Raw genomic sequence first — 18,759 nt, 5'->3', positions numbered from 1 at the left:
GGGTGTTCCTGCATGTAGGCATTCCTGCATTTGCAGGAACGCACCCCGCTCGAGCATCCCATTGGTTCCTGCATGCCATCTTCATGCTTGTGTGACACCTTTGATATTCTGGATTTCCCCTGATTGTCTATGATATTAAAATGTGGGTCAAAAGGGAAATAAAAGTATTATCTGAGTTTTTCGGGGGTGAAGGACACTGTCTACCGGTATCCTAGCTAGCTAGCTACCGGTGTCGCCCCCACCTGGTGTGTACCGGAGTCCTCCTAGCTAGCTAACTAGCTAGCACCCAGTGTCCTTTGCTAAAACAGTGCCCCTTTTCCCACCAAACCTTGTCAAAACTACATTTGGTCAGTTCTACACTACAAGAATGAATCTGGTGCATATCAAGTTCCACCGAGTTAAGTAAATTCTACAAGAGACAATTACATTCCGCAATAAAACATGAATTGATTATGTAATGTTACCAAATTATGATAAAGTAACATTTAAGGGCAACCCAAAAAAATAGTTTGGGTTCAAATACAAACTTCCCAAACCCTATTGACTCAACTCCACATCCTTACACCCACACTATGAGAACTCCCAGCCAGCTGTTTGTCTGCCTGGCCTCAGACACACCCTGTGATCTGTGAGGTAGTCTTGAGCTGGGGGACAGCCAAAGTCAATGAAGAGGAGACTTGGCAGGGCCAGAGTGTGTGTGTGTGTGTGTGTTTGTGTGTGTGTGTGTTTGTGTGTGTGTGTTTGTGTGTGTGTGTATGTGTGTGTGTGTGTGTGTGTGTGTGTGTGTGTGTGTGTGTGTGTGTGTGTGTGTGTGTGTGTGTGTGTGTGTGTGGATGTGTTTAACTATACTTGTGGGGACCAGAAGTCCCCACAAGAATAGTAAACAAACAAAGGGTTAAGGTTAGAGTTAGTGTTAGGGTAAGAATTAGGGTCAGGGTTAGGGTTCGGAGTTAGGGTTAGGGTTAGGAGCTAGGGTAAGGTTTAGGGTTAGTGTTAAGGTTAGGTTTTTGGGTTAAGGTTAGGGTTAAGGTTAGGGTTAGGGTAAGAGTAAGGGTTAGGGTTATGTTTAGGGGTTAGGGAAAATAGGATTTTGCATGGGACTGAATTGTGTGTCCCCACAAGGTTAGCTGTACAAGACTGTGTGTGTGTGTGTGTGTGTGTGTGTGTGTGTGTGTGTGTGTGTGTGTGTGTGTGTGTGTGTGTGTGTGTGTGTGTGTGTGTGTGTGTGTGTGTGTGTGTGTGTGTGTGTGCGTGCGTGCGTGCGTGCGTGTATGCATGTGTGTTTTTCTAGAGTGTTGGTGGGGTGTCACTAGGAGGATTGCAATGTTTTCTGATGCAGCAGTACAGCTCAAACCCGGAGACTCCCTCCGAGAGCCAAGGGCCCAACTCTCTCTCTCTCTCTCTCTCTCTCTCTCTCTCTCTCTCTCTCTCTCTCTCTCTCTCTCTCTCTCTCTCTCTTGCACTCTCTCTTGCTCTCTCTCTCTCTCTCTCTCTCTCTCTCTCTCTCTCTCTCTCTCTCTCACACTCACACTCACATCACACTCACACTCACACTCACACTCACACACACACCATCCAGATAGGACTCATGTCTGGAGACATGTCAATTTACATATAGGATGGGGAAAGGATGGTGCATACAGTATCAATAAGGGCAATTTGACAGTGCAGGGGACAGTGCAGAGTACCTCTGTGTGTAGTTCCAGGTCTAAGGACGGAGCACAGGGCACAGCATGCAGTAGCAAGACTCAATGTGACAGTGATGTAACAGGTTAGCCTTCACAGGTAGTGATGATGTGTGACAGGTGATGTGTAATGGACAGGTGAGGTTACGCACACAGGTGAGACAGGTACCTCTGATAGACAGGTAGAGACAGACATACATCCTCCTTATTGTTCATTTATTCATCCCCTCTGCATTAATAAAGAATGGTGGAGGGGATGGAAGCCTGCCAGGGCCAAACTGAGCCTGGGGCTAAAGCTGTCCTGTCCTACTTCTGGGACTGCAGACACAAACTGCAGCTCACAATGCAACTGAATAGGCCACATGGTAATAGCTTACAGTCAGGTGGGATATCTCTGTGGATCCACACTGGTGCTAAAGTGTTAGATCTTTATTCAGCTGTAATGTACAGTGAGCTCCAAAAGTATTGGGACAGTGACACGTTTTTATTGTTTTGGCTCTGTACTCCAGCACTTTGTACTCAGCTTTAATTTGAGGGTATATCGGGTGAACTGTTAGAAATTACAGAACTTTTGTACATAGTCCCCCCGTTTTAGGGGACCAAAAGTATTGGGACAAATTCTCTTATATGTGTATTAAAGTAGTCAAAAGTGTAGTATTTGGTCCCATATTCCTAGCGTGCAACGATTACAGACGCACAAATATCATATACCCCCACAAAAATGCTAACTTCACCTGTTATTATAATGGTGAGAGGTTCGCATGTCTTGGGGGTGTGATATTTGTGTGTCTGTAACTTTCTCACTCATTATTATTCACGATTCATTTAGAACTATCCGTGATCATGGTAGCATCCACATTAATGTAGAAGTAGACGTTGTAGACAAAGTGTTGTAATTTCTAAACGGTTCACCCGATATGAAAGAAATTACCCTCAAATGAAAGCTGACAGTCTGCACATTGTATAATTTCAAATCCAAAGTGCTGCAGTACAGAGCCAAAACAAATCACTGTCCCAATACTTTTGGAGCTCACTGTAGTTCTCCTTTGTTGTGCATCAGAGAGATTCTGCTCTTCTCTCTCTCTCTCTCTCTCTCTCTCTCTCTCTCTTCTCTCTCTCTCTCTCTCTCTCTCTCTCTCTCTCTCTCTCTCTCTCTCTCTCTCTCTCTCTCTCTCTCTCTCTCTCTCTCTCTCTCCTCTCTCTCTCTCTCTCTCTCTCTCTCTTCTCTCTCTCTCTTTATCTTGCTCTCTTTGTCTCTCTCTCTTTCTCTTTCTCTTTTTCTCTCTCTAAGTCTTGTGGTTATGAGGTAAGGAGTTGGCCTTCGTATTTTAATATAGCAGAATAATTTATATTCTCCTGTCTAATGTTCAGCTATTTTTACCGTACAGAGACCCTAGGAGAAAAGGCACGCTACCACTTCCATTATACTGTATCTCATCAGTTACTTTTATAATGAAACAAGTCAAGTCACATTGGAACTACAGAGGTTATAGTTGTGCAGGTACATTTGAACTGCTCAAGATGACAGTAGCACAGCATTCTAACTTCACTGCAGTCATTTGAGTGTGAAGTGGTGTTTGCAATTTAGGCAGTGTAAAATATCGATAATAGTGACAACTTGATGTACCCACATGTATGTAATGTCTCTGTATCAAATGTAGTATCAAAACATGTAAAGATACACAATAGAAGAGATAGCTAGTGGTCCAGGTAGCATCAGACATTAACAGTGAAGCCTTAGCACCAATGTTATCCTTGACTCCCTGAGGCAGCACTCTCATGTTAGAGTAATGATGTCACTGAGCAGAGTGCCACAGAGCTGACAGCCACAGCCACGTGTTGTCAACGCCCACATGTGTCCATCAGCGCTGTTGCCACGGCAGCAGGGGGCCCCTCAGGCTCTGGCTCCTCTTCATGGTGGAAGTTCTGCAAGGCCCATCGATCAATCTGTGGAAAAGCGGCCATGGCCTTCAAGCTTTTGAAAAAAGGCCAAATTGATTGGTCAATTGGACCGTCTGGCTGTTTGTTTGATGAAGCAATTGAGTGGGCGATGGTTGGTAGGCCGGGAATGCAAAGAGGATAGGAAGTGTCTATGGAGACTGTACAGAGTAGACTGGAAACTGGATACAATAAATGTCTCTCTCTCCCCCTCTCTCTCTCCCTCTCTCTCCTTTCCCAAGCTCTCTTTCCTCCCTCTCTCTCTCTATTTTACTCTACCCCTCTTCCTTTTTCTCTCTCCTCTCCTCTCCCTCTGTCTGTAGACTAAACCCACAGAGCCAGTCTGTAGACTAAACACACAGAGCCAGTCTGTAGAGGAAACCCACAGAGCCAGTCTATAGACGAAACCCACAGAGCCAGTCTTTAGAGGAAACCCACACTGCCAGTGTCATGTCGGAGCTGTGAACAGCAGAGTCAGTGAGGGAGGATGGGAGCGAGGCTCTCTGGTTCTTTAATGAGCTGAACGGCCCAGTAGGCCCAGCTAGATCACCACAGCCCCGAAGCCCTTCTCAGCCCCACTCAGCTCATCACAGCCCCTCAGCCTGGCAGGCTAGCTAATCAACCAGAAGACACATGGAGAACATCCTGTGGTGTGTGTGTGTCTTTCTACCCTTCTCTCTGTGTGTGCCTCTCTCTCTCTCTCTCTCCCTCCCCCATTTTTCTCTGTCTATGTCCCCCTTCTCTCTTTCTCCTTTGTTTCAGCCTCTGATAATGATTGGCAGGGACCATTGTCAGCCTCTCAGACAGTCTCTAAAAGGTTACTCTCAGCTCCCTGATTCCCCACTGGTGGTGCTGGATACTTTTGTCTTTCAGGTTGCCTTTTTTAAATTCTGTACTCTCACATGACTATGAGCGTTTTGGATCTGTGAGCAAGATACAGTGCCTTCGGAAAGTATTCAGACCCCTTGACTTTTTCCACATTTTGTTACATTACAGCCTTATTCTGAAATGGATTACATTTTTTAAAACCCTCAGCAATACATTTTTGCAAATGTATTAAAATGACAAAACAGAATACCTTATTTACATAAGTATTCAGACCCTTTGCTATGAGACTCGAAATTGAGCTCAGGTGCATCCTGTTTCCATTGATCATCCTTGAGATGTTTCTACAACTGTGGTAAATTCAATTGATTGGACATGATTTGGAAAGGCACACACCTGTCTATATAAGGTCCCACAGTTGACAGTGCATGTCAGAGCAAAAACCAAGCCATGAGGTTGAAGGAATTGTCCGTAGAGCTCCGAGACAGGATTGTGTTGAGGCACAGATCTGGGAAGGGTACCAAAAAATGTCTGCAGCATTAAATATCCCCAAGAACACAGTGGCCTCCATCATTCTTAAATGGAAGAAGTTTGGAACCACCAAGACTCTTTGGCCGAGCTGGCCGCCCGGCCAAACTGAGCAATCGGGGGAGAAGGGCCTTGGTCAGGGAGGTAACCAAGAACCGATGGTCACTCTGACAGAGCTCTAGAGTTCCTCTGTGTAGATGGGATAACCTTCTAGAAGGACAACCATCTCTGCAGCACTCCACCAATAAGGCCTTTATGGTAGAGTGGCCAGACGGAAGCCACTCCTCAGTAAAAGGCACATCAAAGCCCGCTTGGAGTTTGCCAAAAGCCACCTAAAGATAAACAAGATTATCTGGTCTGTTGAAACCAAGATTCAACTCTTTGGCCTGAAGGCCAAGCGTCACGTCTGAAGGAAACCTGGCACCATCCTTACGGTGAAGCATGGTGGTGGCAGCATCACGCTGTGGGGGTGTTTTTCAGCGGCAGGGACTGGGAGACTAGGCAGGATTGGGGGAAAGATGAATGGAGCAAAGTACAGAGAGATCCTTGATGAAAACCTGCTCCAGAGCGCTCAGGACCTCAGACTGGGGCGAAGGTTCACCTTCCAACGGGACAACGACACTAAGCACACAGCCAAGACAACACAGGTGTGGCATCGGGACAAGTCTGTGACTGTCCTTGAGTGGCCCAGCCAGAGCCCGGACTTGAACCCGATTGAACATCTCTGGAGAGACCTGAAAATAGCTGTGCAGCAACGCTCCCCATCCAACCTGACAGAGCTTGAGAGGATCTGCAGAGAAGAATGGGAGAAACTCCCCAAATACAGGTGTGCCAAGCTTGTAGTGTCATACTCAAGAAGACTCAAGGCTATAATTGCTGCCAAAGGTGATTCAACAAAGTACTGAAAGTACTGAGTAAAGGGTCTGAATACTTATGTAAATATGATATTTCCGAAAAAAAATTAGCAAACATTTCTAAAAACCTGTTTTTGCTTTGTCATTATGGGGTTTTGTGTGTAGATTGATGAGGGAAAAAACAGACAATTTAATTTTAGAATAAGCCTGTTACTTAATAAAATGTGGAAAAAGTCAAGGGGTCTGCATACTTTCAGAAAGGCACTGTATGTGTGTCTGCGTGTGTGTGTGTGTATGTGTGTGTGTGTGTGTGTGTGTGTGTGTGTGTGTGTGACTCACAGGTGGTCGTTGGCTCGTGGTAATGACTGGAGCGAAATCAGTGGAATGTTGTCAAATACATCAAACACAAGGTTTCCAGGTGTTTGATGCCATTCCATTTGCTCCATTCCGGCCATTATTATGAGCTGTTCTCACCTCAGCAGCCTCCACTGGTGTAACTGAGATGGGTGAGAAATTGTGTGGGCCAGATTGAGAGGAAGCAGACATCTGTGTGTGTAATGTGTGTGTACACTTTGCACGTGTGTGTTGGCACTGCTACCATCGCTGTCCCTCTATTTCCACAGTACCGACAGCTGATATTGACAATGCCCCATAAAGGAAACCACGTGTACTGTGTAAGAGGGGAAGGCTAGCACTGTACACATCACCAAGGCTTCAGTAAACAACACTTTCTCTGGTTCACTGAGAAACTATCATTTGGTGACATTGGACAGGGAGAATCACTGCTGCCTAACCCTCTACTTCTTCCAAGTAATCTAAACTGTTCTGACAAACCATACTCTCTGGAGCAGGGATACACTGTGGATAGGAAGGCTAGTTGCAGTGCAAGCTGATATGTGGGAACATGTCTGAGTTCCAAGTTAACACCCGGCTACCTGGCCATTTACATTTTAGTCATTTAGCAGACACTCTTATCCAGAGCGACTTACAGCAGTGAGTGCAGACATTTCATACTTTTTTTCTTCTTCTTCTCTGTACTGGTCCCCTGTGGGAATCAAACCCACAACCCTGGCGTTGCAAGCACTATGCTCTACCAACTGTTCCACACACCCATACACACCCTCTTGTCACCACCTGTAGGGCTTAAACATTTAAGCCACTCCCCCCACCAGGAACACACACACACACACACACACACACACACACACACACACTGAATAAGCTCTGACTGATCTGTTGAATAATGGATGTAGAAGAACCTGCTTAGGCATCACCCCTGGCACTGCGAGCCGAGTTGACGCAGGGAGAAGTGAGTTTAGAATGTGTGAACGGGAAAAGGAATGAGATATATCTTTCAAGAGGGAGCGTGGGAGAAGGAGAGGAGGATGGAGAGATTTCAACTGAGAGAGATGCCATACAACAGGGAGAAACGAGAAGAGCGGAGAGAGTGGGAGAGAGGGTGAGGATGGTGGAGACCAAGAGGAAGGGATGAATAGAGGACTGTGGGAGAGATCCATGCTATAAGGTTGGTAATCCACCACTCTTGCCCTCTTTAAGCCAGACAGGCTTTATCCTGTTACAGCAGGAAGTAATAGACAGAATGTGTCAGCGGGCGCAATGTCAACAAGAGAACTGATAAATACAACACACACAAGCACACACACACTGATAAACACAACGCTTAACCTTTCCCACTGGCTGCCTTGTCTCAATAAAGAGAAGAAACGAGAGACTGAGAAGGGGAGAGGGAAAGGTAGAGGACAGGGACACTAAATCCCTGCTGGCCCACATAGGGAGAATATGAGCCTGTATGTTACTAGGAGTTCCGCTGAGTGAGGTCATATTCCAGGAGCACTCTGGGAAATGACAAGCACTTTGAGTTCATAAAAACTTGATTGTTTTTTCATGAGAAAAATTAGCAGGCGAATCACAGGAGAGCAAAAGGAACGTGAGGTTAGTTTCTCCCGCTTTTTCTCCTCCTCCAGTATTAACATCTTTAGCCTCTGGAAATTCAACTGAAATGGCAATTATGACAGGGGGTTGAGTCCAAAAAATTATTTTTGCATTTCATTAGATATTTTCATGAGCCTGTGGGGATTGTGAGTTCCAGTGCTTGGGCTTTGAGCAAGGACGTGGTTTAATAAGATTCTGTATTTCAGAGAAGTACGCCTACTGAGACTTTTTACACCGGTAGTCTGTCAAAAAGTCTTTGCCCTCACTTTCTTAGAATTTATCTGGAAGAGGCGGAAATGTACTCTCAACCTTGCTTTTTTACGATTTGAGAGTTGAGGGCAACGATGACGGATAATGTAGTATTTATGACATAACGGTGGTCTGTCTGTCTTTCTTTCTCTGGCTTTGTTCTCTTTCTTCAGTGCTGTATCTCTTCTCCCCTGATCAACTCAAACAACTGCAGCCATCCTCACAGTGGTCAAGCATATTGAACACACACCAAAGCAATTTTCTATTTCCCCTGCCTCCTACACACACGCACACACAGACACACACAGACAGACACAAGTCCAAAAGCCCAGATGCCTCATTTATAAACGTTTTTCACGCAAAAGTTGCCATTTATAAAAACTGAACTTGATGTGAGAATGTGCTTATCCTCCAAAAAACTTTAGACCATGCATACACACAGTTTCTAGTGGTTAAAGTATTGCATTGCAAGAAGGCAAAAGTAGCCTAGTAGCCTTCTGCAAATGGGGAATATATGATGACTTATTTTGTCTTTGCATTCTAAAAGAATTAGAAATCTATTTCTGATTATTTATTTAATTTCCATGATCATTGCAGAATAAATTCCTCACCTTTTCTGACTGTAATGGTTTCATTCTCGTGAAATAGCTTATCAGCCTACAACAAGTTAGGAAAGGCTACCATTTGTCCCATCGCTCATTTAATTGGACCCAACTCACAGTAGTAAATAGATAAGCTACTGGTATTTAAAGTACATATTTTGCTTTATGCCATCCGATCCGAATCGCAGTGTAACAGTCGAACAGACAGTTCACCTTTTTTAATTGACATTTGTAGGCTACTTATGAATACTGTAATGTCAAATTACTTGAGTAGACAATATTTCATTTATAAACATAATACATATATCACAGCTGTTGCACCTTTTCTGGCCAAGAGTTCATATTCCTGGTGTAGCCATACAACAAATGACCAATGAGCATCTCTCATTTAATTGGGCTTATTAGATAGGCTATTATAATTTCAAGTTTTTGCTCTATGCATCCGAAAGGGAGCGTGGTTTATAACATACAGTAGAACTTAACAGGTGAACAGACAGTTGGTATTTTGCATTGAAGTGTGTAGGCTACCACTGTAAGTAGGCCTACTGTAGTTTTCATGTTTTTCAGGGTAGACAATGTTTCAGAATTCTCGGGCAGTGCAGCATATTTAGGTTTGGGAGAAAGTAAATGAAAAACATTCTTGAATTCAATTATCTGTTTACAGTCGACACCAATTTGCAATTGTTTTTGTGTTTCAGAAATGGTACAGAAAATGTCACTGAAAAAAAGAAATAATTCTGCCAACACCTCCAAAGACATTTGTTCACCATTGGTATATCCTTTAGATATACTGTCTTGGTCTAATTACAATACTTCCAAAGTATACAGCAAATAAGGTTATTATTGTCACCATAAAAGGAGAATGATGGGCATTATTCAGGCGGAGTTATAATGCTCGTTAACGCGCAGGCAGTTATATGACAGGTCTGATGCGTATGTATGGTGTGCAGAAAGTTTATACATTTCTATATTTTTGTGCATGTGCAGTCTTTTCAGAAACAGCACACAAAGATATTTAGTGTAAAATGTATGCAACAGTTATAAATGAGGCCCCTGGAGTGTAATGGCTTGTCTAAAGTACGCCTACTACAGTGAATAATCATCACTACTGTCTCTGCAGAGATTATTCATATCACTTTGCCTAAAGAGTGTGATCGGTTGTGGGCTGAGGCTCTCCTGGTATACACAGCATCAGTGCTGTTGAAGAGGTTGACTTTCAGTTGGGTGAAAGGTTCCGCAAACCACATGTAAAATGGTCTGCAAAAAATGGTCCGCAAACCACATGTAAAATGGTCCACATATAAGTCTCCCATTGACGTAAGTACATGATTTGTGCAAGGTTATGTGGTTAAGGTTAGGTTTAAGGTTTGAGGTATGTGCAAGTTAATCTCAGTCCTAATTTAAATCAATCTGAGAGATCCTTATCATACTGATCAATCGTTCTGATCAGAAGCAGGGAAATCGGAAGGGAGGGAAAAGTTGATAGGATAATAACTTGGTGGGTGTGGTGTGCCAGGAGGAAAGCTGTTCCGGAGTCTTTGAAGCAAGTTTTAAAACTACAAAGCAGAGCTCTTTCTCCTGCAGCCTTCCAGAGCTCCTGAGGGCAGACAATTCACACATCTCTATGTTCATTCCCCCGACCCCCATAGAGCTGACACCAGATCAGACGCTGAGCCAGAATCCAAGGTCAGAGGTCACACTCGCCTGGAGAGGAGGAGGAGGAGTGGGGGGACAAGTCAAGACACGCTGACATGCTCTATACACGGGCCACGGCCGAGGCAGACAAAATGTCAGCTGCCTCCGTTTGTTGTCAAAGGCAATCACAGACGAGAAAAGTTGCCATGAAACAGCCTCCTCCACATAGACTCTAGTACATACCTCAGTTCAATAGAGTACAGGCTTAACTGAATGACAACAGAGACAGAATACAATATGGAATTTTATTGAATAGTTTAGGGTAGGCCTCGTCTCAGAGGAATGCTCCTCAGAGCCAGATGCTGATGACAGGTTGCCCTATGCTGGGCATCTGGCATCGAACAGCCCCTGAGAGTCTGGGGAGTACCATAAACCTGCCTCTGAAACTCTCTCTGACCTGTGTGACCTGTGCCCTGATAGGTTTCTAGGGAGGTTACTAGGGGGCCGGACATCTGCCCATCCTCTTGACTATACAGGTCATACAATACTGTCAGTCTCCTTCAAGCAGTGGCAGAGAGCAACATCTGTCTCTGTCCATCAACAACTGGATTCACTCATATCTCTGGACTGGTGGGATGGTGTGCGTGCACAAAGTGAGTTGTGTGACATTCGTATATTGTTCTTCACAGTTAGTTGTTACTATTGTCTACACTGTCTTTGTGTATAGCTGTGTTGTAATATTGCAGGTAGCGTATACATTTTCATCCTTCCATTGTTAATAGCCTTGTTGCTCTACTTGTGCTATCAGTTATAGTATTATGTACAGTGGATTCATTACCTCTGTTTCTCCTGTTTCAGAACCACTACCTTTCCCACTGTGCATCCCCATGTTCATCTTCTTGTGTTAACTCTTGGGCTGATTTATTTCCCTCATCTTCCTCAGTGTGTTTAAATAAAGTTCCTGTGTGTTAACTCTTGGGCTGATTTGTTTCCCTCATCTTCCTCAGTGTGTTTAAATAAAGTTCCTGTGTGTTAACTCTTGGACTGATTTATTTCCCTCATCTTCATCTGTACTGCTTCTTAGAGTTGCACTGAACAAAAATATAAATGCAACATGCAACAATTTCAAAGATTTTACTGAGTTACAGTTCATATAAGGAAATCAGTCAATTTAAATAAATTCATTAGGCCCTAATCTACCTAATCGATTTCACATGACTGGGAATACAGATATGCATCTGTTGGTCACAGATATCTTTTTAAAAAGGTAGTGTCGTGGATAAAAAAAACAGTCAGTATCTGGTGTGACCACCATTTGCCTCTTGCAGCGCAACACATCTCCTTTGCATAGAGTTGATCAGGCTGTTGATTGCGGCCTGTGGAATGTTGTCCCACTCCTCTTCAATGGCTGTACGAAGTTGCTGGATATTGACAGGAACTGGAACATGCTGTCGTACAAGGTGATCCAGAGCATCCCAAACATGCAGATCCTTGCTACATGAGGTTGTGCATTATCATGCTGAAACATGAGGTGATGCTGGCGGATGAATGGCACGACAATGGGCCTCAGGATCTCGTCACAGTATCTCTGTGCATTCAAATTGTCATCGATAAAATTAAATTGTGTTCGTTATCCGTAGCTTATGCCTGCCCATACCATAACCCCACCGCTACCATGGGGCACTCTGTTCACAACGCTGACATCAGCACTGCCATTTACATTTACATTTAATTCATTTAGCAGATGCTCTTATCCAGAGCGACTTACAAATTGCCATCTGCCCAGTACAGTTGAAACTGGGATTCATCTGTGAAGAGCACACTTCTCGAGCATGCCAGTGGCCATCAAAGGTAAGCCACTGAAGTCGGTTACAACGCCGAACTGTAATCAGGTCAAGACCCTGGTGAAGACGACGAGCACGCAGATGAGCTTCCCTGAGACGGTTTCTGACAGTTTGTGCAGAAATTATTCGGTTGTGCAAATCTATAGTTTCATCAGCTGTCCAGGTGGCTGGTCTCAGACAATCCTGCAGGTGAAGAAGCCGGATGTGGAGGTCCTGGGCTGGCGTGGTTACACGTGGTCTGCGGTTGTGAGGCCGGTTGGACTTACTGCCAAATTCTCTAAAACGATGTTAGATGGTAGAGAAATGAACATTAAATTATCTGGCAACAGCTCTGGTGGACATTCCTGCAGTCAGCATGCCATTTGAACGCTCTCTCAAAACTTGAGACATCTGAGGCTTTGTGTTGTGTGACTAAACTACACATTTTAAAGTGGCCTTTTATTGTCCCCAGCACAAGGTGCACCTGTGTAATGATTTTGCTCTATAATCAGATTCTTGATATGCCACACCTGTCAGGTGGATGGATTATCTTGGCAAAGGAGAAATGCTCACTAAGAGTGATGTAAGAGTGAGAAATGTATGCACAACATTTGAGAGAAATAAGCTTTTTGCACATATGGAACATTTCTGGGATCTTTTATTTCAGCTCATGAAACATGGGACCAACACTTTACATATTGCGTTTATATTTTTGTTCAGTATAAATACCTGCAATGCTGACGAGGTAACATTATAGACACTTCCATATAAATACTTGCTATGCTGATGAGGTAACATTATAAACACTACCATAAATACCTTCTATGCTTATAATGTAACGTTATAAACACTACCATAAATACCTGCTATGCTTATGAGGTAACGTTATAAGCACTACCATATAAACACTGGCTATGCTGATGAGTGAGATAGGTAGCGATGTGAATTATACAGTATGTATTTACTAGATGAATAAAAAGTGACGAGCCATTCAGACCCGCCTTCCTGATAAACTACATTATATACACTACATGACCAAAAGTATGTGGACACCTACTCGTCGAACATCTCATTCCAGAATCATGGGCATTAATATGGAGTTGGTCCTCCCTTTGCTGCTATAACAGCCTCCACTAGATGTTGGAAAATTGCTGCGGGGACTTGCTTCCATTCAGCCACAAGAGCATTAGTGAGATTGGGCACTGATGTTGGGCGATTAGGCCTGGCTCGCAGTCGGCGTTCCAATTTATTCCAAAGTTGTTCGATGGGGTTGAGGTCAGGGCTCTGTGCAGGCCAGTCAAGTTCTTCCACACCGATCTCGACCAACCATTTCTGTATGGACCTCGCTTTGTGCACGGGGGCATTGTCATGCTGAAACAGGAAAGGGCATTCCCCTTTCTGTTGCCACAAAGTTGGAAGCACAGAATCGTCTAGAACAGGGGTTCTTAAACTTTTACAGCCTGGGACCCAAATTAGAAATTCTATGTTTTCCTGGGACATGCAACTATATGTAAATATTGATACATTTCATTGCCCTTATGCCTAAAACAAATGCAAAATAGACAAATAACAACGAAATGAAATACCCATATAAATAGCTATTCAAGTTAATTTTTCCCCATTAAAAACACATATTTACATTTTACATTTTAGTCATTTAGCAGACGCTCTTATCCAGAGCGACTCACAGTTAGTGAGTGCATACATTTTCATACTGGCCCCCCGTGGCCAACCATATCTGTCTAGGTTGGAACTGTTGCTGTTAAAATACACTGCTCAAAAAAATAAAGGGAACACTAAAATAACACATCCTAGATCTGAATGAAAGAAATAATCTTATTAAATACTTTTTTCTTTACATAGTTGAATGTGCTGACAACAGAATCACACAAAAATTATCAATGGAAATCAAATTTATCAACCCATGGAGGACTGGATTTGGAGTCACCCTCAAAATTAAAGTGGAAAACCACACTACAGGCTGATCCAACTTTGATGTAATGTCCTTAAAACAAGTCAAAATGAGGCTCAATAGTGTGTGTGGCCTCCACGTGTCTGTATGACCTCCCTAAAACGCCTGGGCATGCTCCTGATGAGGTGGCGGATGGTCTCCTGAGGGATCTCCTCCCAGACCTGGACTAAAGCATTCGCCAACTCCTGGACAGTCTGTGGTGCAACGTGGCGTTGGTGGATGGAGCGAGACATGATGTCCCAGATGTGCTCAATTGGATTCAGGTCTGGAGAACGGGCGGTCCATATCATCAATGCCTTCCTCTTGCAGGAACTGCTGACACACTCCAGCCACATGAGGTCTAGCATTGTCTTGCATTAGGAGGAACCCAGGGCCAACCGCACCAGCATATGGTCTCACAAGGGGTCTGAGGATCTCATCTCGGTACCTAATGGCAGTCAGGCTACCTCTGGCGAGCACATGAAGGGCTGTGCGGCCCCCCAAAGAAATGCCACCCCACACCATGACTGACCCACCGCCAAACCGGTCATGCTGGAGGATGTTGCAGGCAGCAGAACGTTCTCCAAAGCGTCTCCAGACTCTGTCACGTCTGTCACATGTGCTCAGTGTGAACCTGCTTTCATCTGTGAAGAGCACAGGGCGCCAGTGGCGAATTTGCCAATCTTGGTGTTCTCTGGCAAATGCCAAACGTCCTGCACGGTGTTGGGCTGTAAGCACAACCCCCACCTGTGGACGTCGGGCCCTCATACCACCCTCATGGAGTCTGTTTCTGACCGTTTGAGCAGACACATGCACATTTGTGGCCTGCTGGAGGTCATTTTGCAGGGCTCTGGCAGTGCTCCTCCTGCTCCTCCTTGCACAAAGGCGGAGGTAGCAGTCCTGCTGCTGGGTTGTTGCCCTCCTACGGCCTCCTCCACGTCTCCTGATGTACTGGCCTGTCTCCTGGTAGCGCCTCCATGCTCTGGACACTACGCTGACAGACACAGCAAACCTTCTTGCCACAGCTCGCATTGATGTGCCATCCTGGATGAGCTGCACTACCTGAGCCACTTGTGTGGGTTGTAGACTCCGTCTCATGCTACCACTAGAGTGAAAGCACCGCCAGCATTCAAAAGTGACCAAAACATCAGCCAGGAAGCATAGGAACTGAGAAGTGGTCTGTGGTCACCACCTGCAAAACCAGTCCTTTATTGGGGGTGTCTTGCTAATTGCCTATAATTTCCACCTGTTGTGTATTCCATTTGCACAACAGCATGTGAAATGTATTGTCAATCAGTGTTACATTGTGTTGTTTAAGGGTTCCCTTAATTTTTTTGAGCAGTGTACAATAAATTGTTTTCATTCTGAACTGGAATAAACTGATTTATCACATCACACAGATATATAACAGAACACACACACAGCCTCAGTTGTTGATAGTGTAACCCTAAGTAACAGTACAGATGAAAAACGATCAGACCTACTGTACATCTTACTGTATCAATTATTGTTGAAAAAAAGTCTAGGTTGGAACTGTTGCTGTTAATATACAATAAATACATTTTATTCTGAACTGGAATAAACTGACTGATCACATCACACAGATGCACACAGTCCTAATGAGAGGTGTGTAACTGGTTGAAGTTTCCAACAAGCAGGTCTATTCTGGGCTCAGTTTTTGACAGTGCAACCCTGAGGTTTCTGTACTTGTTTTTTAAGTACGCCCGAGTTGATAAACCTGACTCGCACAGGTATGTGGTCCCAAACTGGATCGGAACATCTACTGCTTTCTCAGTCAGGCAGGAGACCGCTTCCTGAACTGTGTGAATGTGTTTGCCTCGAAAAGCATCTAGTTTCATTCAGTTTATTCCAGTTCAGAATGAAAATATTACTTATATTTTAACAGCAACAGTTCCAACCTAGACTTGCTTTCAACAATCATTTCTATGGTAAGATTTACAGACAGTAGGCCTGATCATTTTTCATCTTCATCTGTACTGCTAGTTAGAGTTGCACTATCAGTAGCTAGCTAGCTTGCTTTGGCTAACGTTAGCTAGCTAGCTATTAGCTGTGTACAAGGGGATTGTTTGAAACAGAAACTCACATCGTGTGATGAGTGTGATGGAAGGAGTCAGGCGCAGGAGGGTAATCACCGAAATACAGAGTTCATTCCTTCGTTACACAAAATACGCTGGAATAGCGACAAACGAAACAGGCACAGGGGAAACTATCTACCCTGGCAATACACTGTAGCGGTATCTCCATACAATACATAGGCACAGGGGAAATATCTACCCTGGCAACAAAATGGTACGAGTAGCTCCACCGAGCTACAATACTCTAAGCATCGGCAGAAGTCGTGACACATCGACTACTATGAGAGTTAGCACTCCCTTATTTCTGCTTATCATCACCTGTTATAAAATGACAACAATGCCTTGCTAGCTGACTTACTCTTCCACTGTCAAAGCACTGTTTCCTGAAGCATTCTGCCCTGTTCTGAAAGAACTCCCTGGATTTACCGTCATGCTGTGGATGTTTGGTCAGGACGTGTCGTTTGAATTTGTTCATTTTGAGAGACTCATTACTAAGCACTTTCCCGCACAAAATACATTGTGGGCGCTCCTCGTTATTTCTCAAAGTTTGTATTAAACCAAGAGAGAGAAACTCATCGCTGTATTTGCATTTCATGACAATTGAGCTCAGTCAGAACTTGCTAGCTTGAGTCGTCTTCGATGAAAGCGGTGAGTGACAAGTCAGTTGCTGAGAATGACAAGTCAGTTGCTGCGTTCAAAACAACTGGGAACTTGGAACTGGGAACTCGGATATCTCCGACTTCTGACTAAAGTGTGTTCAAAAGAACTGGGAACTCTGAAAAAAACGAGCTCCTACTGGGAAATATCAATTTGAACGGTCATCCAACTCGGAATTCCAACTTGGGAACTCTGGCCTCTTTCTAGAGCTCTGACTTTCCGACCTGAAGATCACTGACATCATGATTTGACCTCGTATTCTTCAGAGTACCCAGTTGTTTTGAAAGTGGCAAGTGGCTGACAGTACATCATCTGCTGTGCTGTATGTCAGCACTGCAGCGTGTGGGTCGCGGAATGATCTTCAAGAAAACAGCAGAAAAAAGATCTGGTAAACCACGAAGCACACAGGCATCTCCCGCCCACACGCGCAGCTGCCAAACTGAGCAGAGACACCTCTGCTAAGCAGAGAGCGCACTGAACAGAGATCCACCATTAACAGGTCGGCAACCCACTTTGGGTCGCAACCCATACTTTAAGAATGTAATTGTATGCTGTAGCATTAAGATTTCCCTTCACTGGAACTAAGGGGCCTAGCCCGAACCATGAAAAACAGCCCCAGACCATTATTCCTCCTCCACCAAACTTTACAGTTGGCACTATGCATTCGTGTAGTGAAGCGTAATTCATCACTCCAAAGAACGCGTTTCCATTGCTCCAGAGTCCAATGGAGGCGAGCTTTACACCACTCCAGGCGACGCTTGGCATTACGCATGGTGATCTGAGGCTTGTGTGCGGCTGCTCGGCCATGGAAACCCATTTCATGAAGCCCCCGACAAACAGTTATTGTGCTGACGTTGCTTCCAGGAGCAGTTTGGAACTCGGTAGTGAGTTTTGCAACCGAGGACAGACAATTTTTACGCGCTACGCGCTTAATCACTCGGTGGTCCCGTTCTGTGAGCTTGTGTGGCCTACTGCTTCGGGGCTGAGCCGTTGTTGCTCATAGATGTTTCCACTTCACAATAGCAGCCCTTACAGTTGACTGGGGCAGCTTTAGCAGGGCAGAAATTGTATGAACTGACTTGTTGGAAAGGTGGCATCCTATGACGGTGCCACGTTGAAAGTCACTGAGCTCTTCAGTATGGCCATTCTACTGCCAATGTTTGTCTATGGAGATTGCATGGCTGTGTGCTCGATTGTATACACTTGTCAGCAATGGGTGTGGCTGAAATTGCCGAATCCACTAATTTGAAGGGGTGTCCACATACTGTTGTATATATAGTTTAGCACAACGCCTCTACCCTATTTCACCTAGATAGTTTGTGTGTATGTGTTGATATGTAGGCCTGTGCCTTTTTTAAATTGATGTTCTGTCCTTGAGCTGTTTTTGTCTATCAATGTTCTGTATTATGTAATGTTTCATGTCTTTTGTGGACCCCAGGAAGAGTAGCTGCTGCTTTCGCAACAGCTAATTGGGATCCGAATAAAATACCAACAATACCAAATCGCCACGAAACACGACTTCAATCACATAGACTAGTCTAGAGGATAGCTTATATAATTAGAGGACCACAGCAGCAAACGTATCTATGATGTAATGCATCTCCTCTTCCCTCTTACCATTGCACGTCATCCTTGAGATTAAAGCTACCATTTCTGTGAGTGCACCGAGTAGCTATTCCTGTCATCACCGCAGACGTGTGTGTGTGCGCAAAGAGTGAGGGAGAAGGCCATACTCCTCTGCTTGGCAGTGAACCCAGATGGAGGGAAATTAGACTTTTCCTGCATGTTGAGTCTCTGAAGCATGGAGAGTAGCGAGGGGATGAGACGGCTTAATGAATATGCATTCCTGAGAGAGAGTGGAGGAAGGAAATTAGAGCAGGCCTGTCTCTGACAGAGTGATAGCCTGACCTTTTCAGAGATGGCTAGCCCCAGTCCCAGAGAGAGAGAGAGAGAGAGAGAGAGA

The sequence above is a fragment of the Coregonus lavaretus genome (assembly GCF_964263955.1).
Source record: "Coregonus lavaretus genome assembly, chromosome: 26".
Taxonomy (NCBI): Eukaryota; Metazoa; Chordata; class Actinopteri; order Salmoniformes; family Salmonidae; genus Coregonus; species Coregonus lavaretus.
Note: the sequence above shows the minus strand (reverse complement) of the source record.